The sequence below is a fragment of the Lissotriton vulgaris genome, chromosome 3_1, assembly GCF_964263255.1.
Source record: "Lissotriton vulgaris chromosome 3_1, aLisVul1.2, whole genome shotgun sequence".
NCBI classification, from domain to species: domain Eukaryota; kingdom Metazoa; phylum Chordata; class Amphibia; order Caudata; family Salamandridae; genus Lissotriton; species Lissotriton vulgaris.
The window spans coordinates 1,681,659,983-1,681,687,862 of NC_141689.1; positions in this window are offsets into that span (position 1 = coordinate 1,681,659,983).

Here is a 27,880-nt window from a genome sequence, read left to right on the forward strand (position 1 = left end):
TGATTATCTTTTGGGGGAGGTATATTGATGATATCATCATGCTATGGAAAGGGAGTGAAGCACAATTATTGGAATATTTCAACTATCTGAATGATAATCCTTACAATATACAACTGACAGTGAAATCAAACTATAATCAAATAGAATTCTTGGATATACTCTTCTATGTAGAGGACAACACAATACAAAGCAACCTGTACCGTAAAAGCACGTCATGTAACAGCTTGCTACATGCGTCTAGTGCGCACCCCAGTTCAACTATCCGTAATATTCCATATGGAGAGATGGTGCGCATTAGGCGCAATTGCAGTAAAGAAGAAAACTTTAGGAACACCATACGGGACAGCAAAATTAGATTTGCCAATAGAGGGTATAACAGCAAAACCTTGGACAAGGCGGAAAGGAGAATTCTGACTGTCACACGCAGTAATACCCTTATAAAGAAAGCAAAGAATAATAAAAAGACGAATAAATCTAAGATGGCTTTCATTACCCAATACACACAAAATAGTACAGATGTTTTTAAAGTCTTGAGAAAACATTGGAAATTATTGTGTGAAGTTCCCAACCTAAAAGAAGACATCAATGAGACACCTAGTATTACCTTCAGGAGAGGTAAAACTTTACGCAACATTCTGTGCCCCAGCTACCCCATTAAGAAGAAGACAGGAACATGGATGCAGACAAAACCAAAAGGTTTTTATACATGTGGAGGGTGTAACATCTGCCCTCTTGGCAAGAATAAAACCAAGAAGTTCAGATATAATACCGATAGAGAATACGAGATAAGGCATTATATAAACTGCAACACGAGCCATGTGATCTATGTTATTGGCTGTGGATGCAACAAGATATGTTGGAAGTACTGTGCGGCCTTTAAAATTAAGGATCCAAGAACATACCGAGCCATGAAAAACTATGACTTGACGTATCCTATGACTTACCATATGCAAGAACACCATAAAGATAATAGGACAATATGGTTTCAGGGTATTGACCATATACCACCACATCCGAGGGGGGGAAAGCGCGAACTTACCCTAAGGAAAAGGGAAGCAGCTTGGATATGTCGCTTAAGATGTGTGGAAAGGGGACACAATACAGAGGATGAAATGCACTATTATTTAAGTTAGGATATTAGTGTCAGTGTGACAACAAAGTATCTGTAAAATTGCGGCTAACTTAAAATGGATTGTGTATGTTTGACATTTGGCTCACCTGCTTTTGTGCCCCCTTTTTGACTTCTGTATTCCACCATCAGTATCACAACCGTACTCATCATCTATCAAGGAATATTACAATCTGGCGATTGTTGAAGGATCATGTATATTTTGTGTTGTCCTAATAAGATTCAACATACACAAATGGTTTTTTCCCTTTTCCGGAATTAACCATGGGCAGTTTTGTACGATCATACTGAGGCCAGACACTCCTTGTCGTCATGATGCCAGTCCGGGTTACATATGGAACGGCAGCAATAATTTCTCTTTATCGACGGAATGCAATTCCTTAAATTTACTGGATTATATTAACCAGTAATAGACTAGGATAAGTCTTCCAGAAGGTTTATTTTAACCAACAACCGTGAATTTAATATACTTTTTATATAATTCTGGTACGCTTATACATCTTGATTTAGTCTTAATCATAAATGGTATATTTTTTGATAAATGCCAACAAGTAAATTATCTTACATACTACAATTCGATGATATAAAGAAAAAAAACTTTTTATGTGTCTAATCGCACTACCTTTAAGATATTCTTGATGTATGTTCTGGCTCACATAGAAAATAGAACTATGATGAGCTTTCAATTACTAGCTTAAAATGGCGGCCGTTTTAGACCAAGAAGTAGTGGTAAAAGATATGCGACCCTTTTACCATCACACGTGGAGAAGGAGTGGCTACATTTAAACCAACTCTAGGGAGGGTGCCTCCCAACACTTGCCGGAAAGGATTTGGCGCGCGTACTGTTGAGACGCCAACTGGGGGTATCGAAATTGACCCTGACAGGTAGGATTTATATGAGACTACTTTTTTTGAGATCTGTTCTAACATATTCCCCATGCTAATAATTATAGAACGTAACACATATTTGCGATATGGGCACATTTTCCGCTATATCATTTCTTTCATTTCCCATGCTGATAAACATATAGCGTAATAATTGTTTATGATATTGGTATATATTTTTCGCTGTTTTTGGTCCTACGGTTATCGCGACCTGCCTGTTAGAACCCGTTGCAATTGCGCCGTGGCCTGTGTTATCAAAGAGAGGTATAACATAGTCTCTAGATGTATTCACTGTGTTTTCAAGGGACGACAAAAGTGGTGTTTCGGGGAACCGACACCACGCTTATTTAAGGGTAGTTTTGGAGTTAATGGCATCTGGATTGGTGTTATGAACAATGTTTTCTATATAGCGTATGAACGTGTATATCTATATCGACTTGCAGGTAACTACCTTAAAGTGACTGCAAATCTGGAGTCAATCGAGGATTGATGAGTTTGATCACGTGACGGTGCAAAATGTGCACGTCATATTATTAAAGGTATGCTACTCGAGTATCCCATATTTAATGTGAGATTCATACTCTCACAGAGATAAAACGCCACTAATGCAGATCACATATATTTCTGTGATTGAACTAGTTACATTTTGAATATTGTTTTAGGTTAATACCTTACAGTGAACCATGCAGCATATCGGAAATCTGGATGAAGAAATATGAGCGTCCTTCCGAGAATTATATCTTTTGAAGTTGCAAGGTACATGTATTTTTTATATTTGTCCATACGATATAGGGTTGCAATGCAGACATAGGAATCTAGTATGTATATAAGAAAATCTGGGAATTAATAATAATCTTTCCCCCATATATACGTTTACTACATGTATTTCCCGGTGAATACCATATCTCCAAATACTTCTTGAAATCTACTTTACTTTTCGTCACCCACACAGAGGGAATAGACTCCTATCTCAATCCGATACCCTGACTTGGAATATACTCGCGGCTGTTGATTACCATTGCGGTAGGAAATATATATATGTGTTTTTTTGAATGAATTATATTTTTCATAATACTATCAATTTATAGCTATAGAGACTAATATGGAGAGTTTTGCTGTCGTTTTTCCGTGTGGCTTGGGCTGGTTTTATTGATGATGGGGACAAAGAACTATCCTCAAAAACAAACGTACACAAACAATGGGCCTATCTCTCAAAAAGAAAGTTTTTCTTTCAGATATTAATCTATGAGGACAGGGACAAAACTGTGGTCTGTGTCCTGGTGTTACATAGCATGTCCCACAAGATTTATTTATTTATCCAAATATCACCTCTTCTCTTGAGATTATACTTTTTGCAACATTGCTGATAACATTAACTTTCGAAACAAATGTCTCTGACTTTGGATGATGACATGATTTGTTTGGTCAAGTAAAATGTTTGGTGCGGAATCATGTTTACAGTCTTATGTTCAGATGTGAATGACAATAAGGATAAGGCTGTTTCTTCTAACTGCAATTTTGAAAACAATAATACATGACGACCCGTCTTTAAATATAATATGTGAATAATCGAATGTTTTCTTGCTTGATAACATTATCTTAAACCTTTGAGTTTGTTTGCGGGTATATAAGGAGACCTGCTTTTAGATTGTCTATGCAGCATAGGAATCTAGAGAAATGGTTAAACAATGTACTGATGCGATGTGAACGCTGCAATTTTAAACTGAAGGATGTTTTTAACTTTGGTTTGTTTTGATGTATGTAATGTTTTTGTATATTTATTCACGTTGCACACAATTTGGTTTGAAGTAACTTACACGGGTTTTTTGTATGCTTCACTTTATGATTTACAGCCCTGAAGAAGTTCCGCCTAGACGGAACGAAACGCGTTGGCTGGTTTCTCATTTGGAATATTAAAAGAACTCTGAACTCTTTTGCAATTACGGATTCAGCGTTTTTTCATTTGGAACATTCTTGATTACAGACTTTATCACCGATATATGGTGGAGATTGAATTTCCTGAGCGGTGCATTTCAAAATTTGATTCAATAAAAATAGCTGTTTGTGGACTCTCACCACTTCCTCCACCAGTACCTGCAGCTCCATGCTGCTGAACTTTATTTTTCTTTTTCTCTCTGCCTTCTGGCTCTCAGTGCTGCTTGCCATTTTTCTTGTATTTCACTCCAAACAAACTCTCCCTGCTGCTCTGTCTCTCTGCTCAGCTCTGACTGCCTCTCCAGAACCTTCTAATGAGTTGCAGCTGCCTGGGTAGCCACTCCCAGGTAGGGAGGGGGAGGGTGGTAGCACCTGATTGGCTGTTTTCATTAGTTTCACTTTTGCTTGCTTTCCGATTCGGAATTTACCGATTCGGTATTTACCGAATCGGTATTTACCGATTCGGTATTTCCAATGCATTCCTATGGGCCTTTTGGCCCATAGGGTGGAATGGGCATTACCGATTCGGTAATTACCGATTCGGTAAATACCGATTCGGTAAATACCGAAAGTCCGATACCAATTTTTTCCGATTCGGTATTTGATACCGATTTTTTAACTACATCTCATTTACCGATTCTTGAATACCGATTTGGTAAAATTCGGTATTTAAGAATCGGTAAATGACTTCTACCTACATCTGGCCCCTAGTTCCTAACTATAACGTCCCTGTAACCTTTGTTTTTTTCAGTAAATCTCATCTCTAAGGATTTTTAACTAGTAGTCGTGTTTGCAGAATGGTGGAGAAAGGGGGCTGGTCCTCCTACCAGCTCTCAGAAATCCCTCTGTGTAGGACTTACAGGAAGTACCATGAGAGCATCTTGGCCCCCAAAGTCCCTAAGCAGTAAAGTGGTCTTCATGCCCCAACCAGTAGTGCATCACAAGCCTTATTTGCAGAGTGGTGGAGAAAGGGGTCGTGGCCTCCGAAGACCTCTTAGCAATCCTGCTTAAAGGTGAGTTAATTCTCTCATCATTTTACTTTTGAATTCTCTTTTGGTTATCTTTCTGTGGCCTTAACCCCACTTTCTACACCCCTCCTCCCCGGATCTGCAATTTATGGAGATCCCCCCCCCCCTCCTTTGTATTCTTTCCCTCTCATAGCCTTAGCTATGTCGTTTTTCACTCCTTTTAACAAAATACCCCCTCGCCTGCGATCGTGTCGCTCGCTCGCTGAAAGGGAACTGTTCTAAAAAAAGGGATTGCTTTAGTTTAAGGCGCTTATAACCCCACAAGAGTCCTTACCCTCGATAAAAACTGTTGTCCCTATTTTTGCGTTAATGTCTGTAGAACGTTAGACACGCACGCCTACATCGAACCACGAGGAGCTACGCGATGTAACGAAGGGCCCACAGAGACCCCAAGGACCGCGTGATGGAGATTTAAGGCAGCGCTGCCTCTAAAACGAAGCACTGCCATACCCAATACTCTTACCCCCTACCGCTTGGCAAATAATGTGGAGGACTCCCCTTGCATAGCATTCCTCTTGCGGAGCCGAGGGTAGCATACAAGACGCGCTTTAGGGGAAAGTTCCTTGGCGAGTCTCACGCTTCGTAAGTGTCTCGCCTAAGGACTTTCCTCAATCGCCTGGCAGTTGATAATCAGCTGTTGGAGACGTCGAAGCTTCACGATCTTAGCCTTTCGAGACATTTAAGGACACTAAAATTTATAAACCAGGGGATAAAGGCACTTCATTATTTTATGCCTATGCTTACTCTCCTTTTAAGAATCCTTTAATCTTTTTCAGCCCCTTATTTAACCCCGATATTAACAGTGGGGAGTACAGAATACAAGTAGGGGCGAATAGCATTTTGTTTAAAAAAAATATATATAAAAAAAAGAGAAATATTATATAAAGGCAAGATGGAAAATGTATCTGACTCTGATTCAGAAGAAAACAATGCTACAATACTTAATTTTAGTAAAGAGGATTTTCGTTCTATGATCCAAAAGGAAATGAAATCCTGTTTAAGGGAGACCCTTGCTCATCTTGCCCCTTATAAAAGACCACTTCATTCCCAAGATAATGTGTCTGATGTGTTTATCTGTGACAAAGTGGAAGCAAAACGTACAAAGAAAAGTAATAACACCACTACCGAAACCCATGTGAGCACAGGAGGTCCTAGCACCACAAAAGTTTTGGAAGGTTTTTACACCTCAAATAATGGAGATGTCTTTTATGACTCACTTAAACCGTGTGCCCCTTGCGGCCCAAATACCTTGGATGCCCTTAGCGGCTCATTACCACAAAGTGCTCAAGACTACCAGGAGGGCTCCGATGATGACGACGATATAGATCCAGACGAATACGTTCTGGACTTGGATGATGGGGATGTTGGAATTTTTGATGAGGAGGACGAACTCCCTTCTACATCTAAAGATAGTATTCTAATCCCTTGGGAGAGGAGATGTTCTCCCCCCTAAATCTAAAGCATCCCCGTTCCACACAATGGTCTCCACAGGAGCATGTATCTAAATTTATTGAAAAATGGATTTGTTTCCCTCTCGAAAGAGGGACAAGGAATATTCTAAGGGCTGAGTGTTCAAGACCCTCAATCGATGAAAAAGCATGTTATGCTCCTAATATGGATCCAGAATTAATTAAATACCTGTTTAGACTTGGACGCGACCCTAGAAAAGGTCTTGAAAAAGCCTTTAAAGGATGCCAAGATCGCCTACTTGATGTGGTTGGTCCACTTAGTAGAATTCTTGACTCCGCTGAGGAGTGTTACCTTAAAGGTACCCAACTTGATACAGATCTAATAAGAGGTTGGAGTCAAAGAGCCCTCATTCTCCTAGGTAATGCCAATTCCAGCATTAAAGCTGAAAGACGTAGGCTCATCCTTTTTAAACTAGACCCTAAACTTACAGATATGGCTGAGAAGGAACCATCCTCGAACCCAAAAGGCCTGCTCTTTGGTGAAGAGCTTATAAGATCTCTGGGAAAATACGTCTCAACTTTTACCGTACTTGATAAGGCACAAAAGAATATAAAGAGAGTATTCAGCAATAATGTTTTCGGAAGGCCGGAAGAAGGGGCCTTTCTTCCGGCCGGTTTAACCAGAGGCCCTACCAGAGATCACGTCCTTACGGAAGAGGCGGACAGCAAAATAATTATAACAACGGCTCCTACCGTGGAAGAGGAAACAGAGCCAGAGGCGCAAGATCACGAGCTTCATTCTCGTCAAATCCTCAAAGTAAGTTCCAATCTTTTACTTTCCCCTTTTATCCCTCCGAAGGTGGGAGGGAGACTCAGTCTTTTTTCAAAAAAATGGGAGGAAATAACACAAGACCCTTGGGTCCTGTCCACAGTGACAGGCTTTATGATAGATTTCGTTCAAAGTCCAATTTAAACTTCCTTACCGAGGGATATTCCTATTTCAATAGAAAAAGAGAAGATAGTAGAGGAAGAGATCTACTCTATGCTCGAGAAAGGAGCGATAACAGAAGTTCCTTTAGATTCTCTAACCTTCGTAAGCTCTTTGTTCCTTGTGGAGAAAAAAGGAAAAGGTTGGAGACCGGTTATAAATTTGAAGGGCCTCAACAAATTTCTGGTTTACAGGCACTTCAAAATGGAAGGAATACATCTCCTAAGAGACCTTCTTCAAAAAGAAGACTGGTTAGTAAAACTAGATTTGAAGGCCACCTACTTCACTATCCCGATGGCGGAAATACATCAACCTTACCTACAATTTCTTTTGAAAAATCATCTTTATCAGTTCAAGGCTCTCCCCTTCGGGCTTTCCTCCGCCCCTTGGTGTTTTACCAAGGTAATGAGAGCAGTAGCTTCTTTCCTAAGAGAACGAGGCGTTCGGCTTATTATTTACCTCGACGACATTTTGGTAATGTCTCAAGACCTGCCTCAGATTCTTATAGACTTGGAAACGGTTATGAATCTTTCAGAAAGTCTAGGCTTCATTGTCAACAAAGAGAAGTCTATTCTAACCCACTCCAAATCTCTGGAGGTTTTGGGTTTCACTCTAAACACTTCCAAGTGCCTTCTCCTTTTACCCCCTTCAAAATCTTGAAGATCAAGAAAGAAATTCATCATGTTTTAAGACAGGAGGACATCCCTTTAAGGGAACTGGCAAGACTTCTAGGCCTCTTATCTTCTTCCATTCAGGCGATCTTTCCAGTCCCTCTGAATTACCGGGCCTTGCAAAGGATAAAAGGAAGGGCGTTGATGTCCGGTCTTTGGTACGAAGACCGAATCACCCTAGATTTGGAGGCCAAAACAGAACTGAACTGGTGGTTAGAAAACCTGGAAGCTTGGAATGGGAAAGCAATTTTCGGGTCAGAACCGGATTTTGTGCTGGAATCAGACGCTTCCCTTCATGGCTGGGGTGCTTGTTTCCTAGACCAGAATACGGGTGATGTTTGGTCTCAGGAGGAGCCATCTCACCACATCAATTTCCTAGAACTTACTGCTGGTCTATACGCCCTTATGAGTTTCAAGCAATCAATTCAAGGGAGATCGATTGTTTTGAAAATGGACAATGTTTCGGCAGTGGCCTACATCAATCGGTAGGGAGGTACGAAGTCTGCCGACCTTTCGAGCCTAGCAAGGAAACTCCTGATGTTCTGTTTAGAATACAAAATTGCCCTCAGAGCGGAATACTACCCAGGGAAGTCGAAAGTTTCTGCCGATTGGAATTCCAGATTCCTTTCGGACTACAGTGATTGGAAACTGAACGTCGCTGTCTTCGACTCACTAAATTCTTATTGGGGTGCATTCGAGATAGACCTATTTGCGAGCCGTCTCACCTTTCAACTAGAGCGTTACTTCAGCTGGATGCCAGATCCCGGCGCACAGGAAGTGAACGCATTCCTACAAACCTGGTCAGGGATCAATGCTTATGCCTTTCCCCCATTCGCAAAGATACAGAGAGTCCTGCAGAAAGAGAGGCAAGACCGATGCTCTCTAGTCCTAATAACTCCCTTCTGGCCATCACAAGCGTGGTTCCCCACTGTTCTGGAACTGACCTTCGTAATTCCCTTCCTCATTTCTTCCCTGAAAGATCTCCTTACGGACGTAAACGGAGATCCTCACCTAATGACCCTATCCAGGAGTTTGAACCTTCCTGCCTGGAGAGTGTCAGGCGATCTAAGGTAGTCTCAGGACTTTCGTCATCAGCTTCTACTCTCCTCAGAGAGTCATGGGCACCGGGAACTCACTACAGATACAACAATATCTGGAAATGCTGGTTTCGTTGGTGCATGGAGAGGGATTTGGATCCCACTCAGGTACCTATCGTTGATATAGTGAATTTTCTCGCTGAACTCTTCGACAAAGGATTGAGTTATAGATCAATCAACTGTTATAGATCGGCGATCTCTGCTGGTCATGTCCTTATTAACGGCAAGTCGATCGGTAAAAATGTGATTGTTTGTAGGGTAATGAAGAGCATTCGTCTAAAAAGACCCCTGAGGCCGGAATATGATTCTCTCTGGGATGTGAATCTGATACTAGATCTCTTCACTTCCTGGCCGGATAATTCTTTTTTGAGCAGAAAGTTGCTTTCTATTGAACTTGCAACTCTTCTTTGCCTTATCTCCTGTCGTAGAGTTTCTGATGTTAAAGCTCTGGAGATCTCTAATAGGTCTTATAATTTATTTGGAGTTAAATTTGAGGTCTATAGAAGAACCAAGACCATGTCTGATTCAATCTTCTATCCTCGTTTTGATCCTTCTCCGAAACTTTGTGTAGTTGAATGTATGAAAGCATATGATATGACAATCTCTAATCTTCGACCGCTTAATGAGAATCAACTTCTCATTTCCTTTGTTAAGCCTCATAAGGCTATTTCCTCCACTTCCATTGCCAGATGGGTTAAGTCTGCTATGTCTCTAGCTGGTATTGATATTTCCAAATTTCAAGCTCATTCTCTTAGAGGTGCCATGGCAAGTAAGTCTCTTTGGTCCGGAGGTAAGCTGGATGATACCCTTAAAGCTGCTGACTGGTCTAATGCAAGTACCTTTGCAAGGCATTATTGTAAACCAATTGAACATATGTCTAATGTAGTTTTACAGGGCTACCAACATGCATAATGTAGCCTCCGTTCTTGTAATGAAATTGCGATTCTCCTATTATCATGCCTAGAGAATCTAGATTTCATTAAAGACACGGAGGCTCACATTATCTCACCCAACCCTTCCCATGGTTTTGGGTATAACTTAACATGATGTTATTTTTCAGCTTGATGTTATGTATTTGAAATGTTCATTAATTTTTGTTCAATCATTCATCTGGTTATGAATCGGATTTCTTTGTCTTTAGGATACAATTTACATTGTCCTTTTTCTTTCAGATAACCCTTCTACTTAATCTACTTTGGACCTTTTCGTCATCAGGAGGACGATTGATTGTCTTCTTCTTCAATTTTACTTCTATTTACTTCGAATCTTGTGGAATCTCCTGTATCTACTTTCGCCAAATTTAAAAGAGGCTGATGGTTGCTATGTGTAATGTCTTACTTTATCTCAGTGTTCTTAGTGGAACCTTTTGATTGTGATGCGACTGGCTTGGATCTGCAATTAAAAGTAATTTCACAATGTGAGCCTCCGTGTCTTTAATGAAATCTAGATTCTCTAGGCATGATAATAGGAGAATCGCAATTTTTATGTCAAAACCTTTTTAATGATTTTCAACCATTACAAAGGAAACTGCTGATGCATCAAGCACCGTTTATAGGCCAAACGCTACAAAGATCTCAAAAGAACATACTGCTTGTTTCCGAGGTTGCAGCCTAGCGTAATTCTTAACATTTGTGTCCCAATTAAGTTCATCATGACTTTGCCAAATTAACCCATATCAAACTTACATTGAAACAGGACTAGATGCTGATTGGCGCTAATGCACCCTTACCAAACATTGAACTTCAAAATATGAACAAACAATCAAATCATGGTGGCTGTGTTACGGATCTGGCCGAGTGCTGGGTCAGGTCAGAGGGGGGGGAACAGGGCTCAAGGCAGTCTCGTCTTACGACCTGTGTAAAAGAGTCCCTAATCTATTATATGTGAAAGAGTTGAAGGGCTCTCCATCTGCGGTTACAAGCAAATAAGGGTGAGCCCTCTGACAGATACTCCACCAATGGGTACCAGATATATTTGAACCCCTTTCTGGAGTCATCCACTATATCTGCCATTCGTTCCATGGCTTCCACATGCCATAATCTAGAATGCTATTGCTTGAGGGAAGTGGCCTCCGCCTTCTTCCATGCGGCTATTGGCATCTTGGCAGCACCAAGGCACAACCACATGATAGATTGATCCCCTTGTGTTTGATATTTCAACCTGTGGTCTTGGGTCCCCAGTAGAGTGTGCTGTATGGTGGCTGGGATTGGGTAGCAAAGGATCAGTTTGATTTGGGAAAGTATTTCCTTCTAGAATGGATGAATAGAGGGGCAGTCCCACCAGATGTGGCCAAAGTCTCCCAAAATCCTGCAACCCCTCCAGCATCTATCTGAAGTTTTAGGGAATGTTTTGTATAGCTCCTCATTTTGGTAGAGACTTGGCCACCAACGGGAGGTAAGGAGTGGAGGTACTTGTATTTTAAATCCTGATTAGCACCCCCCTTTAAGGGACTTTGCCGAATACCGGGTCATTTCACTTTTTCGCTTTTACGGCGCTTGAGGCGGCATATATGTGTCCGGGCCTCACTTAGTAAGCCGATATTTTCCAGTGCAGTGACGATACTTGACATATGCCTTGGGTAAGATAAATCAATTACTTTGACCGTGTTGTAAAAGGGTTGTCTGAAAACATTCAATTGGTTAATTGAGAGTTTACTTTTTTGTAGCAAGTAAGGTGAAGATCTGTAAAGAAAATCGGATGGAGCGTGGTATTAGAATTGATTTGACCATGGGAACTCCGTAGTTTTCGGAAATAGAGGTGAGAAATGATGTATGTTGTTTTGGAAGTATAACAATGGCTACTATACATACCAACCGAACATCACTAGGAGTAATGGTTTCTTTATAATTGATTTTAAGGGCACTTTCTGTGACCTGGATAGTGATTTTACACAACAGAGTGGTGTTCTGGTACTGTGCCCTTCAGGAATTAATTGGACCTCTGACGTATAGAGGCAGTAGGTGAGTCATATGCTTGCTTTAGTGTTTTCTAAACATTCAATCTAGGAGCACCAGGATCCAAAACGTTAACATAGGTTATTTTTGATATTGAAGATTACTGTAGGTGGAGTTCATTTAGGAGACCCCGCCCCTTGGTTTATCAGCTATCCAAGATGTTACATCGATATTTTACAGTGAGCCATGATTAGAGAATCTTATGTTTTGTGAATAATGTTCTCCCTTAGTATTAAAATCCCAAATTCTAATAAAGAGACATTTGGGTTTCTTTGTATAGGTTACACACACTTTATATAGTCCTGACGAAGGCCCCATATTGACGATTCAATATTTTGGGAGACAAGGAGGGGTCGAAACATCGATGTATAAGAATAACGAAACGCCTGAGTCTGTGTTGAATAGGAGATTGAGTTCAATTGTTACATTTGACACAAGACTGTCTTACAATAATTAGACGTTAAATGTCCTAATCATTTTTATATGTGATTATTATTTTTGTGTATTTCAATTTGTTGTGATTTATGAATGTAATCATTTTTACACAGTATTTGTATTTTTTTTGTATTGATTGTGTAAATATATTTATGTTTATGTGTGTGTACATACTATGCCTTTAATATATATAAATTACTTAAATTGCCTATGTATAATTACTTAAGTGAATTGGGAGACCTATGAAAATTGTTATTTTCTCATTGAATGAGAATTCCCTGGCAGGAGGGGTTGAATTTAAATATTTAGTAAACTCCTCGAGATATAGGTAGCAGAATCATTGTTCGCTTACCACTTTATCCCCCAGATTCTGTACATATACCGGGCAACCCCATTGATATTAATGATCCATGAGGTGTAAGCAGAACCCCATTGGTTCATGTCAGATTTATGTTGTCGCAGCATGGGAGGAAAGTTGGCTTTATTTAGAACAGTTAGTTTGAGGGCGAGCTTGACACCCAGATATGTAATTTCTCTACTTGTGCAAGAAAAGGGGAAGGTCTCCTCAATAGTTCCCATCATTTCCAAAGTCGGGGTCAGGTGGAGCAAAAAGAACTTAGATAGGTTTACTTTGAAAAACTGAGGATTTTGCAAAAAGATTGAGGTCCGCTTGGATCGCCGGAAAGGAATTCAGTGGGTCAGTGACGGGGAGCAGGACATCATCTGCAAAGAGAGAGATATTGTGTTCGTCCCTGCTAAACACTGCTCCCATTATGCCTGGGTTTCCCCTGAACTGTTCCGCCAACTGCTCCATGCAAAGGGCAAAAAGCAGGGGATACCGGACAGCCCTGCCTGGTTCCTCGCAAAAGACAAAAGAATTCTGAGGCCACTCCATTTCACAGGACTCAAGACTTAGGAGAGTGGTAGTTAACCCGAATCTTATCTATAAAGGGTCCACTAAACCCGAATCGCTTCAGTTTCCGTGTCAGAAAGTCCCAGCCGACCCGGTCGAATGCCTTCTATGCGTCCAATGAGAAATGGACAGCCAGGAAGTTCTTTTTCTGTACTTTCTCTGGAATGCGTGCGATTCTTCAGAGGTTATCATCAGTCTGTCGGCCCTTGATGGAACCTCATTGGTCTGGGTCAATCAGTGACGGCATTATGTCGTCTAATCAGCTGGCTAGAATTTTAGAGTACAATTTGGAGTCTAAGTTTAAAAGGGCAATAGGCTGGTATGAAGCGCATTATTAGGGTATTTCCCCGGTTTAAGAATAATGGTGACCAGAGCCTGCCCCATGGTAGCTGTACCTTCTGCCTGGTCACTGTTGTTAAAAAGGGTCGTGAGGCGAGGAGTTAACTCAGGAGCAAATGTATGATAGAATTGAGTATTTAGCCCATCTGGGCCAGGGGCTTTCTGCAATTTTAGCGGATCAATTACCCTCTGCACCTCCTCACTAGAGATGGGTCTAATGAGTTCCTTGTTAGTAGTGGGAGAGGCCTGTGGGAGTTTAAGAGCCTCGAGATATCCCCTCTGGTCTTGGGCCTCCAATGGATCCGCAGAATATAGATTGTGATAGTATTCTCCAATGGCGTTTGCTTTCCCCACCTCGCTAATGTGAAGGACGCTGGCGTCGCCCACTATTTGCTTGGCGTATTCTTTTTCTTGTTTTGCTCTAAGCTGGCGCGCCAGTAGCGACACTATTTTATTCCCTCCTTCGTAATCCCGGGCTTGTAAATGGAGGATAGTTTTTTCTGGTCTGTTGGTGTATATGGCCCTTAATTATCCTTTCAATAGTGTGACTTTCCGTAGGGTCTGGACAGGTGGGCTATCTTTGTGATTTTTTTCCGCTTTTTGTAATTCCTCCTCTAGTAGGATTCTGTCCCTCTTCTGCTGGTTCTTAAGCATGGTGGCTAACTCAGTACACTTGCCCCTTATGACCGCCTTGAATGCGTCCCAATTATTCGACTGGGATGAGAGTTCAGGGTAATTTGTGTCAAAGTACTCTTTGATTGCTTTCCTCACTTCTTCTCTGGAAAGTCTATCCCTACCAAGGATACTGGGGAAGTACCACCTAGTATTTTTTGTGTGAGGGGCCAGCCAGTCAAAGACTATCTCCAGTGGGGCATGAGCTGAGAGGCAGATCGTATGGAACTGGGACCCCATGACTGAGTGAAAGAGCGACTGACTTATATAGGCATGATCAATTCTAGAATAGATTTTATGGGAATGGTTAAAAAGGAGTAGTCCTTTGTCGAGGGGTGAAAGCCCCTCCATGCATTCATCAAACCCAGGCGATGAAGTGAGGCTTTAAGCGTCTTGCTGACCACGCCTCCTGCTGACCTGTGCGGGTGTGTCTTGCCTAATGCTGGGTTCCTAATTAAGTTGAAGTCTTCCAGTAAAACTATGTCTCCGGTGGCAAAGCCTTCCAGTGTTGAGAGCAATTTGCCTAGGAAGTCCAGTTACCGAGCATTGGCCGCGTAGACTGTGGCAATTGTACATGGTCTTCCTCTTAGTTCCTCCTTAACCATCAGGAAATGCTCCTTTTTGTCTGCTTTAGTAGTGTGGAGGTGGAAGAAAAATGAGGTGTGAAAAAGAAGCGCCACCCCATTCTGCTTTGTGGGGGTTCAGGAGCGAAAGATTTGTGGATAGGCTTAATGCTTCAGCCTCTGATCGACTGTTTTCCTCAGATGAGTTTCCTGCTGGGCCACTATCTTAACGTGATGGTCTACCAGAAATTTCCATAGGCTTTGCCTCTTGTTTGGGGAGTTAAGCCCCCTGACATTCCAGGACATACAATTAACCGCCATTCATTAATGTGTAAACACTTCCCCAGTCCCCTAAAATCCCGGCTCTAATATACCTCAGGGGTCGCCTCCCCCCCTCTGAACCCGCATTCACTTTCAGAATTGTGGACACCATGACACATAACATACATAACAAATACAAACATAAACTATGAGCTCTGTGTTTCCCTATCCCAGAAGAGAACCTCATTTTGAGCATCTCTAGTGCGAGCTCACTTCCGCTACCAGGGCCCCCTCTGGAACCCCTCTAGGACGCTTGACTATTATCACTGGTTTGGCTTTTACCTTATACCAGGACTTAACCTCCACAAGGCCTGAAATATCAAGGGACCTTCGCTGCCAAAAAGTTGGCATCTGGTTCTCCAGGTGAGGTACATCCCCACCATGTCTTTTGTTACTCTCACTCTTTAACGTGTTGCTTGTGAAGTTCAAATCGCGGGACTCTTTAATATGGGACTTCAGCAAGTGTTCTAGTTCTCCTTGCGAGTCACCCCATCATTTTCTTGCCCCCTCGTCTTTGTGTCTGCCGGTGGCCCACGCTGCATCGCTCCTCCAGTTGCCCTGCACGCTTGTCTCTAGAGGATGACGCCTGGTGCGGGGGAGACCGTGAGACCCAACAGGTCTGCGGCTTCTGCTAACTCCGTAGAGTGGAGGTGCTTGTTGTCCAACATGAAAGCTAGGCCGAAAGAGAAGGTCCATCAGTACTTTATTTGGCGCTCTCATAGGGCCTCTGTGACTGGGCGAAACTGCTGTAGTCGGGCCAGCGTGGCTTGGGCTACATCCTGAAAAAGTGAGCAAGTCGTCTTCTGGAACATTATTTTGTTGTTGCTTCTTGCTTTCTGGAGGACCAGTTCCTTCATTTTAAAGGAGCAGAATTTTGCTGATTTTGTGAATTTGCTGATTTTGCTGATTTTGTGATTTTATGTATTTTTTAAGACCAAGAACTTCTATTATAGTAAGTAATTTAGAAATTACAATTTTTAAGAGTTTGGAAAATATATCAGTTTTGTGCGCAATTACGCACCATTGAAGTCAAAAGGAAAAAGCAGAAAAGGCATATAAAATCAGTCAACACTTTCATGAAGTTCATCTTCTCCTTCTAGGTTGCTAGCAGGACCAAGTCCAATGTTTCAGCAGCAGAAGATCGGGAGCGTTTCATATTCAGCTGTGATCAGGGCACTGAAGGTGTTGGCATCTTATGGTCTACTAAGAAGGGGGCCACCTGGATGGACACTTCACAGAAGGACTTAAAGGTCAGTCTAGTGGGTGTTATCGAAGGGAAGAGGGCACAAGGGTCGCAGAACCACGGGAGCACAGTTTGTTTGTCGTTACCGGAGTCGATGGAGCCGGGTGAAAAGTAGATAGGTTAGCAGTGCATCGTGTAATCCTTTCAGTCAGGAGCAGGCAACTAGAAGAGGCAATGTTGGGACAGCTATGCCGCTCAGGATGTGGATCTCAGGGGTCCTGATGCTCCTCAACAGGTGCGTGCTGCTGGTGTTGTTTCAGTCTGGCATGAACTGTTCTTCTTGCTGTTTGCGTTTTGGGGTATTGGTACGGTGCAGCTCCAGTAAGTAGTGATGTTTCCAAACTGGGTAAGAAGACAGATCTGACCTTCAGAGCTGATGTACCTATTTTGGTGTGGGTGATGCATCAATGTCATCGGGGAGCAGTATGTCAGACTCAGCAGGATTTGTGCTTGCTTTGTGCATGGAAGTGATACCTTCACTTCACTGAAGGTTCTTGGAATGTTTTTGAAGGCTGGAGTACTCCAGGAATTCTTGAAGTTTTCACAGGTTAAGGACGACTTAGTACAGGATGATTGTCGAGTCCTCGAGGCAGCAGGCAGGATTTGGCCCCAATTTGTTCAGCAGCAGGGCTTCATTTGCCGGGCAGTAAGTCCTTTTCTTCTTCATGTCTGTTGAATCTAGGTTCAAGGTTTGGGATGTCGCCTAAAAACTGAATTTAGGGGTATTATGGGGGGACAGGTATTAGTAATGGGCTACCTGCCTTTAGGGTGCCTATACCCTCTAAGCGATCACTTCCTATTGGAAAGGGGACTATCCTAGCCCTGACACTATCTCAAAATGGTGGCTTTTCCGGCGAGGGGTTCACACTGCCTGCCACACCTTAAGACAGAGCTTCCCAAACTGTGTGTCCCGACACAATACTGTGTCGCCTGCAAATGGTGGGCATGTCGCGGGATGACACCGGTATTAACGGGCACTTAGCACATAACTGCTGCTAATTCGGAGGCATTCCTTTGAAAGCTTTGTACTCACTATGCCTCATCTATTGCATAACGTAAGTACTAGGGTGCGGCTGTGTTGTGTGCCCGGGAAGCTCGGGTGAGGTGACAGAGGGTGACAGACAAATGGAGACAGACAGAGGGAGATAGACAGAGGGAGACTGAGGGAGCGGGAGACAGAGAGAGAGGGAGACAGCGGGTGGGAGACAGAGAGAGAGAGGGAGGGAGGGAGACAGAAGGATAGACAGAGGGAGAGAGACAGAGGGACGGAGACAGAGGCAGACAGAGAGGGAGACAGAGGGTGACAGACAGAGGGAGGAGGGTGACAGAGGGAGGGAGACAGACAGAGGAAGGGATTGAGACAGATAGAGGGAGACAGAGGCAGGGAGACATATACAGGGAGACAGACAGAGGGAGGGAGATAGAGAGAGAGGGAAACTGTGGGAGACAGAGAGAGGGTGACAGAGGGAAGGAAACAGAGGGTGACAGAGGGAGGGAGTCCGGGGTAGACAGAGGGAGGGAGAGGGAGATAGAGGGAGGGAGAGAGAGGGAGACAGATTGAGGGAGACATATTGAGGGAGACAGAGGGAGACAGAGAGAGAGGGAGGCAGAGAGATGGAGACAGAGAGATACAGACCGAGGGAGACCGAGGGAGAGAGAGAGAGAGGGAGACAGAGGGAGGGAGACAGAGGGACGAAGACAGAGGGAAGGACACAGAGGGACGAGACAGAGAGAGGGAGATAGAGGGCGACAGATAGAGGGAGACAGAGAGAGAGAGAGGGAGACAGAGAGAAGGGAGGGAGACAGTGGGAGAGACAGAGAGAGGAAGGGAGACAGAGACAGGCAGAGATAGAGACAGACAGAGACAGGGACAGACAGGCTGATAGAGGCAGAGACAGGGACAAACAGATAGAGGCAGAGACTGAGACAGACAGAGACAGAGAGGCAGAAAGACAGAGAGGGAGATGGAGAGGGAGAGGGAGACGGAGGGAGACAGAGGAAGAGATAGAAAAAGAGAGAGACAGAGGGAGGGAGACAGAGGTAGGGAGACAGGGGAGGGAGACAGAGGGACGAGACAGAGAGAGGGAGACAGAGGGCAACAGATAGAGGGAGACAGAGAGAGAGAGGGATACAGAGAGAGAGGGGAGGGAGACAGAGGGAGAGACAGAAAGAGGGAGGGAGACAGAGACAGACAGAGATAGAGACTGACAGGGACAGACAGGCAGAAAGGGGCAGAGACAGGGACAGACAGATAGAGGCAGAGACTGAGACAGACAGAGACAGAGAGACAGAGAGGGAGATGGAGAGGGAGACGGAGGGAGACAGAGGAAGAGATAGAGATGGAGACAGGGGATGACAGATTGCAGGAGAGGGAGGGAGACAGAGAGAGATGGAGACAGAGGGAGACAGAGAGAGAGGGAGACAGAGAGAGGGAGACAGAGGGACAGAGACAGAGGGGGACAGACAGAGGGAGTAAGACCGAGGGAGGACGGCAACAGAGGGAGGGAGACAGACAGATGAAGGGAGGCAGACAGATAGAGGGAGACAGAGGGAGGGAGACAGACAGAGGGAGACAGACAGAGAGAGGGAGACAGAGAGAGAGGGTAACCGTGAGATACAGAGAGAGAGGGAGACAGAGGGAGGGAGACAGAGGGAGGGAGACAGAGGGAGGGAGACAGAGGGAGACATTTAAAGGGAGGCAGACAGAGGGAGGGAGACAGAGGGAGGAAGGGAGACAGATGGAGAGGGAGACAGATGGAGAGGGAGACAGAGAGAGGGGGAGACAGAGGGAGACAGACAGAGGGAGACAGAGGGAGAGAGAGAGGGAGAGAGAGAGAGAGAGAGAGAAAGAGAGAGAGAGAGAGAGAGAGAGAGAGAGAGAGAGAGGAACAGAAAAAGGGAAGGAGACAGAGGATATGAGACAGAGGGATGGAGACAGAGGGAGGGAGGGAGACAGAGGGAGGGAGACGGAGGGATGGAGACAGAGGGAGGGAGACAGAGGAACAGAAACAGAGGGAGACAGAGTAAGGGAGACCGAGAGCAGGAGACAGAGGGCAACAGACAGCGGGAGGGAGACAACAGATGGAGACAGAAATAGGGAGGAGGGTGACAGAGGGAGCAAGAGAGAGGGAGACAGAGGGAGAAAGAGGGAGACAGAGGGGGACAGAGAGAGGCAGACAGTTAGACAGAGAGAGACACAGTTAGAGAGAGAGAGACAGACAGAGGGAGACAGAGAGAGGGAGAGAGGGAGGGAGAGAGAGAGGGAGAGAGAGAGAGAGAGAGAGAGAGAGAGAGAGAGAGAAAGAGAGAGAAAGAGAGAGAAAGAGAGAGCGAGAGAGAGAGAGAGAGAGATGTGTGTATGCCGGGTCTGATGGTTCAGTGGATGAAGGCATCCGCTGCAGGGGCCTGTGTTCAACCTCATGGTCTCAAATTTGCTTGAAAATGCACCATTTGCCGACATTTATTTCAAAATTCGCTTCCGGGGGAGAACCCCTGAGCCCCCCTTAAGTGGAACAAGAGAGATAGAGGGAGACAGAGGGAGGAAGACAGAGGGAAAGAGAGGGAGGAAGACAGAGGGAGGGAGACAGAGAGAGGGAGACAGTTAGAGAGAGAGAGAGACAGTTAGAGAGAGAGAGTCAGACAGAGGGAGACAGAGAGAGGGAGAGAGAGAGAGAGGGAGGGAGAGAGAGAGAGGGAGCGAGAGAGGGAGGGAGACAGAGATATAGAGCGAGAGAGAGGGAGAGAGAGAGAGAGAGAGAGAAAGAGAAAGAGAGAGAAAGATGTGTGTATGCCGTGTCTGGTGGCTCAGTCGACGAAGGCATCCACTGCAGGGGCCTGTGTTCAACCTCATGGTCTCAGATTTGCTTAAAAATGCACCATTTACCCATGTTTATTTCAAAACGTTCTTCTCGGGAAAGAACCCTCGAACCCCCCTTAAGTGGTTCGGGCTCGCACGCTATGCTCACTCGCTACACTGCCCTACTGTGTCCCAAAATTATGTATCTCCAAAAAGTGTGTCACCAGCATGAAAAGTTTGGAAAGCTGTGCCTTAAGGATTGTGCTAGCTGAGTGTGGACAACCCTCCCCATATAACTCATTTTCCCACCTGTCTCCTGTCAAATGTGGAGCAGGATGGGGGGTTGGCATCCCCCACTATCTGGGGAAGCATGGGCTGAACTTCAAAGGTGACAACGCCTTTGAAGCTTCCTGCTCTTGAAGGACATTCCGACCTGGAGGGAGTGTGAAGCACCCCTGCCCGGAGTAGGCTTTTTTTCTGGCCTCTGAGAGCTCAGGCTCTCACCCCATGAGGTTAAAAATTGTCTGGTGGTAGCAAGCTGGATGGCCAGTAAGAGACCACACCAGTGCTTGGAAGGTTTTCAAGGGACTCTCTAAAGTGTCTCCTGGGTGCATTTATCATTAAATCCCACACTGCCATCAATGAGGGTTTAGGAAGACAAGATGTTTGGAACCAAACATCTTATGGTAAAATGAAGCCATCATTTAGCTAGGGAAACTCGTAAAAGTAATCAGCCCATGCACTCTTTATTGCGTTCCTGTGCACTCAATGTCGTAAGTGATGCAATAGAGGCAATTCATTGTATTTCTCTTCCGGCATTGTCAATGCACCATTCTTGACAATGAAAAATATTGAGCAATCATTTATTTTCAATGTAATTTACAATATATGCATGACTTTGGTTCTTTGGTCTGTCGATTTTTCTTAAACAGACATTTTTCCTCACATGCAGTCAGTCTGACCTGTGCTTGTTTCTTTGAGGTAAGCATTGACATAGCACAAATGTCTTTCTCACATTCATTTGCTATTGAGGTGGGCAAACTGTTTGACAAAGATTAAGATGACAATCAATTTGTTCCTTGTGAATTTGCCTCGATCAGTGTCACCGCTTGCCTTGTGAGGGTTCTGGCAGCCGTTTTGTCTTCTTGCCGTGACGCACTTGCGTTTTCCTACACTTTACAAGTTGTCACATTTTGCTGTGTGTGGAAATGAAAATCCACATCTAGAACATAACTTCTTTTTACATGTATACAGTACTTTATGTCCTTCAGTCTTTTACTTTGGCTTACTTTTTATACTCATGACTGATTCACTCTGGGCATCTCTGGCCTCCATGTCAGTGGCTTGTTTTTCAGCATGTTCCTCAGCTCTGACAGACATCAACACTCACTCCAGACTAGGAGTTTCTCTCAGCATTCATCTTATGAATTAAACTGACAAGCATCCATCAATAGCCCTAAGTTGCATAGCTTCTTCATCATTAAATTAATTGAACTTACAGTGTTTGATGAGTGTATCAAGCCTCTCAACAAAGTCATCAATGGCTTCACCAACTTTTTGGCATTATTTACTGAAAATGTATTTAATATTCAATATCTGCCGCTGGATTCTACTCGACATTCAGCATTCCTGGTAGTGGGCTGCTTCAGGATTCCTCCAACTAAGTAAGTAAACCCCTTTTGCTTCTTCTTGGGTCTACTCGCCTGGTACTGAGTTTGTCAATGTCAATGTCAAATGTTCTTGTAGAGCGCACATCCCACTGGGAGGTCTCATGGCGCTAGCAACAAAAAAAAACAGCGATACGGACAGCAACAAGAACACTGGAAGAGAGCTTACTGAGGAAATGGCCAAGTTTTCAACTCTCTACGAAACCATCTATGGTCAACTATGGACGAAAGGAGTAATGGTAATTTATTCCACAGCATGTGGGCAAGGTAAGAGAATGCACGGCCACCATTGCGAGAAGTTCAAATACGAGGTTGAACAAGGTGCAGTTTGGTGCCGGACCTTAAAGATCCTCCCGGTATGTACCATTGAAGTTTTTTTACAAGGTATTTTGGGCCAGTGTCATATATTGTCCCACGTGTAAGACTTAACATTTTGAAATGGCCTCTTTGTCGTACCGGGAGCCAATGAAGGGTTTTGAGGTTAGGGGCTGAGGGGCAGAGGGGATCTAGGGGGAAGATTAAGGATTAGTCTGGCTGCGGTATTTTGAAGAATCTGAAGCTCAGAAAGCAGGTCCTCATTGAGTGCCATGAACAAGGCGTTCCCATAGTCAAGTCGACTGATGACAAGACCCTGCACCAAAGGTTTCCTAGCTTCAATGGGTAGACACTTGAAGATTCTGCAGATATTACACATAATCCCATAGCAGACACCCAGAACCTGGTTGACATGGGCTTTCATAGATAATAAACTATCAATAGTAATTCCCAGATTACGTACTGCTAACTTGAGGGAAGGTCGTAAAGCCCCAATTAGCAAAACTCTGGTAAGTGCAATGATAATATACTTCTTTTTTACTTATTCTGTCAGCCAGCACTTTTTCCTGTATCAATACATAACCATCTTTTGAAATATCGCTCTGTGTATAACGTAACATGTGTATTTGTAAAGCGCACGTTCACCCGGAGGTATCTTGGCGCTGAATCACAGATGTTTCTTGTTACCCAACTCAATGGTACTCATTTTATCGACCTCAGATGGATGAAAGGCTGAGTGGACCCGCCGGGATTTAGACCTGTGACCATGAGGTCGAACACAGGCCCCTGCAGTGGAAGCATTAGTCCACTGAGCCACCAGACCCGGCTTTTACAACTTTATCTTGTGTGGCAGCGCGGTACCTTTATATTTGGCATGACCAGCAGGTTCTCGACTATCAATGTGTAAATTCTTTGCAATACTTCCATTGTCTTCACTTGCTTTACCATGGCTGGAGATGCTCTTGACCCTATGTGCATGAAGGGTTGATTCCGTTGTTCGACAGCTACACATGTGGCTTGCACATGTTGCTTGGACCATAGCAATCTCTCTGGGGGAGCACAGCCATTCTTCAGGTTACTCATCCCCTATCTTGTCACCATTTGTAGCATCTTTCCAGCCTGGGTACCCGCCAATAACTATGCCACACACAGACTTAGTATTACATGTCTTTATTCTGCTTTGTGTAACTGTGAACTCAATATTCTAAAACAAGCTTTCATGGCATTGCGCTCTGACACCTATGTCACAGCTCTACAGAGTCCGTTAGGAGCCAAAAGTGTTCTGCCATAAAATATCACACAACACTACACTGAGAATGTGTAAAACCTTATACAATTGTGGTCTATTTCCAAGACTTCAGAATCAAGGAGCAGGAGCTTTGCAGAAGAGACATTAAGGGGCCCATTAAGAAATCTAGCAGGTCGCCACCGCCGGCCAGGCGGTGCCGATCCGCCCACCAAATATCCTTTTTCACCCCCGCCATATTAGTATGGCGAGGGGCACCGTCGGATTGCCGGCCTGGCGGAAAAAGAAGTAAATATGGTGGCGGTGCCTTGCAGGCACTGCCATCCATATTAGCATGCCTGCGGCGACATGCCTTTCCATGGCGGAGACTCCGTCATGGAAAGGCATGCGGAGAATGTCTTCGGAGGCCTGTTGCGGGCCCCCAGGGCAGTGGGGGGGGGGGATATCTGCACTTGGGGGGTACTCATGGTACCCCCCTTTATCGGCATGCACAATGGGGCAGGCACCGTGCGGTGCCTGTCACGTTGTGCATGCCAACTCACAACATGCATATTTTGCATTGCTGCGGGTGCTGTGCTGCTGACAGCACCGCCGTCCGCAATGTAAAATGTGCTGGATGCGACCGCCAGGGTGGCGGTTGCATCCTAATTGCCACGGCGAGACCTCTGGTGGTCAGTCCCGTTTACCGTTACAGTCCGCCCACTATCGTAAAAGGCCCCTTAGTGTCTCAGCTGGTTTCACATTCTCTGTTTTTCAAGATTTAGCACAGGAAACTGCCAGAAGGCATCACAATTTTCCAGCTCTCATCCTATAGATCTAGGCACTCACAATCCCTATCACACTTTAAGGACTCAAAACCTAGATTAAATTGCAAGACCAATTTTGTGATTTTATTGAAGCAAAAGAAGCATGCCAAATTATAACTGAAATACAGTCTAGAAATGAATTGGTGATCAAACGTGATCATTTGTTTGCTTTATGTTTTCTCTTCTCATTTCCCTAACCACTTTTTCTTCTTTTTCTTGTCTTCTTTCTTTCGTCTATCTCACTCTTCTTTTCTTTTCTTCATTTCAGGGAACAGGTTTGGATTTTGGGGCACAGGCGGAAGTGGGGAGGGACGGGAGTGAATGGAAGAGGCCTTAGCTTGTATGATGCAGACACCAGCATCCAATATGGTTGGGAGTGTGACTCTTCTATCGGGCAGACGGGTCTGGGAAATGTGAGAAAAAGTTTTAGTAGAAATTATCTGTATAAAACATAGGCAGGTATAGTTTTACCTCTCCCCCTTTTTTATCACGCTTTTTTCTTTCTTGATCTGAGGGGCAAGACATTGTAGATATGACAATTAAAATAGTCACTTTAATTGTTAAGAGGTAAATGCCTCGATAAAGCATTAAAAGGTGCAGTATGAACTGTGGAACATTCATCCCGATATTGCTTGTTTGCAGGAGACTATAATTGAAGTCATAAATAGATTGCTGTAATGATTACTAACCTTATATATGGGAGTTCTAAAAGTGCTTCTCCAAAGGGCAGTTATATTAGTCTTTCATGCCTGTTATCAGATCTTGGCAAGTAAGGCGGATCCTGGAGTTCAGTGAGCCCTGGTCATAGTTAAATGCAATATTACCATTCTTGAATTGTGTTCTATTGAATTCATTTATTAAAACAATTAGATGCATTAAACAAATATAAATAATATTTACAATTAAAATATGAATATAACAACTTTTAAAAACTATAAATGAAATCCTACAAATAATAAAAACACATTCCTCTTGGGGACATTAAGAAAGACTATTTGTAATGCTTATTCCAATCTAATAAAAATTGTAAAAATTGAAAACATAACATATATGTATAACTTCATACAGGGAAATATTAGGCAAAACCACTAACAGTATAGAATACGTTACATTTTCCATTCTCACACTATTCTAAACAACTTTAGGAAAAGTGTTAGACAGTGGAGGTTAACAATTTACTATTTCCATCCCACGCTTAACATATTGGAAAAGTAGTGGACTTTGGAGGGGTCAGATTTACAATTCGCACCCCAAATGTAACAAATGTTGCGAACATGTAACATTTTGAAGGGGTCAGACTTACTACTCCCCCTCCTCCAACCTGGGCAACAGTAGAGAAAGTGTTTAACTTTAAGAGGTCATATGTACTATTGTCACTACAACCTGAGCAATAGCAGGTAAAATATTTGACTTGGAAGCGTCAGATTTAATATACCCACTATAGAATGAGCATTAGAAGGTAAAATTATATACTTTGTGTGATTCCTAATTCAACCTGAGATACAGTTTGGAAAATATTGGACTTTTAAAGGGGTTGCTAAATTACCTATTCCCACCCTTACCCAAAGACATTTGTGCAAAGTACTGGACTTTAGTGGCCTCAGAATTATTAGTCCTACTCCAACCTAAGCAATCACAAGAAACGTTTTGAACTTTGAAAGGGTCAGATTCTTCCTGCTCCAAAATATTAGAAATGTAATACATTAAATACAAATAACTAACTATACATACAACAAATACAATTCTTATTTGTTTAGGGTTATTGCAACAATCATATGAAATAGTTAAATTAAATATGTTGAATAAATACATATTTAAAATTGCAAAGAAGAAATTAAAGTTTAAATTAACAATATAATCATAGTAATTGATAGAAGAATTTCATTTTTGTACTTGTTTAAAATGAAAAACTATAATTTATTATAAGATGTGACTTATTCTTAAAAGTATATATGAACATAAATAATAATGCATAAGCTTAATTTAAAATGAATGAACACAAAATTTACAAACTTTATAAATGATTCTACCAATAAATAAAAGAAATATACTTGAAAGCATATCCCATCCTAATTCAATACGAAACAAATAACCCACAAAAAATAATGTCTGAATTTCCTCCACACTATTCGATGTGGCATGCAAAGAAAGCCAGAACATGCACACCAATTATGCTTTTTAAAACTCTAACTAATTTGCCACATTTGTATGTCAAATCTAAGCATGGGCGGATTTCGCGGATCCACGATCTGCGAATTTGCGGATTTGCGTATTCCCGGATCCGCAAAATCTGCGAATTTGCGGATTCGCGGATTTTGCGGATTTTTTAAATGGAGGGGGGTCTTCTGTGCGAGTTCAAGTGCCTCTTGTGTGTATAAATGGTCAGAGACCGATCAGAGCAGCAGATGAAGAGAAAGAAGCTCCTGGTCACAGGAACAGCACGAGGATTGCGCTCGTGAAAGTCAAGGATACAAAGGCGTCTATCCAGCATCACAGCTGATTTTCGATGGTAGATTTGGGAAGAAGGCACACCTGCCCAGCCTCGACGATGCTCATGATTGTTTTTGGGCTGATGAATGAGTCACTGAATTTGAGCTTCAACTAGTTCCAGCGACCATGTGCGTGTTACTATGCAATCGCCCCGAAGGGGGCAGGGGTCCCTTAAGTGAGCTGTCCATCATAGTGGGTAAATGGCGGGAAGACGGTGCACACCGCGAGTGTGTGAGCGGGGCCAAACGGGCGGGGCTTCCATGCGAGTTCACATGCCTCTTGTGTGTATAAAAGGTCAGAGACCGATCAGAGCAGCAGATCAAGAGAAAGAAGCTCCTGGTCACAGGAACAGCACGAGGATTGCGCTCGTGAAAATCAAGGATGCAAAGGCATCTATCCAGCATCACAGCTGATTTTCGACTGTAGATTTAGGAAGAAGGCACACCTGCCCAGCCTCGACGACGCTCACAATTGTTTTTGGGCTGATGAATGAGTCACTGAATTTGAGCTTCAACTAGTTCCAGCGGCCATGTGTGTGTTACTATGCAATCGCACCGATATGCGCAGGGGTCCCTTGAGTGAGCTGCAGCTGTCCATCATCCTGAAACTATTTTAGGATGCGCCGGCAAGCTGCCAGCGCCATCCTAAAATAGTTACTAAATTAACTTCATCAGGAAGCACTAATAGATTAAAAAAAACAGGTGCTCGAGCACCTGCTTTATTTTATGTATTAGTGCTTCCTGTTGAAGCTAACTTAGTAACTATTTTAGGATGGCGCTGGCAGCTTGCCGGCGCCATCCTAAAATATTTACAACAACTTCAAGCTTGAAGGCTTGAACTTTTGCCCCCTGGATCCGCCGCTCGCGGATTTGCAGATTTTCGGTAAATTCGCGGGAGTTCGCGGATTGCGGATTTACCGAAAATCCGCAAAATCCGTGAGCGGAACGGACTTTGCGCTCACACCTAGTCAAATCCTAC